This window comes from Cebus imitator, unplaced genomic scaffold (assembly GCF_001604975.1).
Source record: "Cebus imitator isolate Cc_AM_T3 unplaced genomic scaffold, Cebus_imitator-1.0 Scaffold602, whole genome shotgun sequence".
Taxonomy (NCBI): Eukaryota; Metazoa; Chordata; class Mammalia; order Primates; family Cebidae; genus Cebus; species Cebus imitator.
The window spans coordinates 126,848-128,563 of record NW_016107917.1 but is presented as its reverse complement, the minus strand read 5'-3'; the positions used below and the strand labels follow the sequence as shown (position 1 = coordinate 128,563).

Below are 1,716 nucleotides of genomic sequence, written 5' to 3'. Positions count from 1 at the left end.
TTTTTGAGACAGAGTCTCGCTCTGTCACCCAGGTTGGAGTGCAGTGGTGAGATCTTGGCTCACTGCAACCTCCACCTCTGGGGTTCAAGAGATTTTCCTGCCTCAACATCCTAAATAATTCTGACTACAGGCACATTCTATCACATCCAGCTAATTTTTGTATTTTTTAGTAGAGATGGGATTTCGCTATGTTGGCCCGGCTGGTCTCAAACTCCTGATCTCAGGTGATTGTTCACCTCGGCTTCCCAAAGTGCTGGGATTACAGGCATGAGCCAGTGCACCCAGCCTCCTGTTTTCTTTTTTTCTCCTGTTCTTAACGTGTCAGCTAGTCTGCAAATATTTTCTTTCTTTCTTCTTTATTTTTTTTTTTCTTGATACAGGGTCTCACTTCCATCATTCAGGTGTGACTGCAATGGTAATGGTGCTATCATGGCTCTCTGCAGCCTCCACCTCTCAGGCTGAAGCAATTCTCCAGCCTCATTTTCGATTTTTTTTTTTTTTTGTAAGTACAGTTTCACAGTGTTGCCCAGGCTGGTACTTAACTTTTGGGCTCAAGTGATCCTCCTGCCTCAGTTTCGCAAAGTGCTGATTACAGGCATGAGCCACTGCATTCAGCTGCCTGTGTATATTTTCTAATAATAGTAACATGAGCCTTGAAATACATTCTAGGGACTTGTACCCCTGGTAGTGAATTTTATTGGAAAAGATACCAAACAAAATCTGCCTTCTTTCTGACCATGTATTTCTTCCTTAGTATTCTTTCCTTGGACTACTTCACCTGTTGGTTACTATCTCACCTGGAATTTGATATTTTCGCCTAGGGATTTGGGTGGGGCTCTCTGTCATGTAACTTTTTGCATCATGTTTCTGATCCTTTGTTCCTTTGGACTGATCTCTCAAAAAACAGGTGTGTCTGTAACACAAAAGTATGTAAGAAGATGGATGAAGTCTGAGTCAGTTTTTGGTTTATGTAATATGTAGTGCTGTTTACTAACAACCAACATCACATAATGACCTATACCTGGGAAATCGTATACCCAGCAACAGTTTTCTTTCCTGATTAAAGAAAAAAACTTGAAGTCTGCTGCTGAACAAGTCCAATGTACAGTGGTTGAGAAATGCATAGGAATTTTAATCAAGGAGTTGAGCCATCATGTATTTTGAAAGATTAGAAAAGTATACAGGCAGTGCAATATCAGCCTCTAGGCCAAATAAAAAGCCCTAAAGAAGTGGTTAACTATTTTTTTTCTTTTTTTTGAGATGCAGTCTTGCTTTGTGGCCTAGGCTGGAGTGCAGTGGCACCATCTTGGCTCACTGCAACCTCTGTCTCCTGGATTCAAGTGATGCTCCTGCTTCAGCTTCCAGAGTAGCTGGGATTATAGGCTCACACCACCACGCCTGGCTAATTTTTGTATTTTTAGTAGAGATGGGGTTTCACCTTGTTGGTCAGGCTGGTCTTGAGCTCCTGACCTCAAGTGATCCACCACCTCGGTCTCCCAAAGTGCTGGGATTACAGGTGTGAGCCACCACACCTGACCTAAGTCTAACTTTTAATATGTAGAGCCTGGAATTCCTTATAGCTGTTATGTCCCCCTCCTTTAGCATTTTGATATCCTCTGTGGACTATGTGTCACCACGCCTGGGCTGGAGTTTGGATGTGGCTGACAGTGGAAGTCCAGCCGGCTGCTGTTGTGATTCTAATTTCCTAAGAGTTTA

At 42.8% G+C, this 1,716-nt stretch overlaps 1 protein-coding gene across 1 annotated transcript in view; it reads left to right on the top strand.

The window, feature by feature from the left end:
* Positions 1-1,716, top strand: part of GCNA (germ cell nuclear acidic peptidase) — a 36,076-nt gene that overhangs the window by 11,942 nt on the left and 22,418 nt on the right. The gene's annotated exons all lie outside the window — the stretch shown is intronic.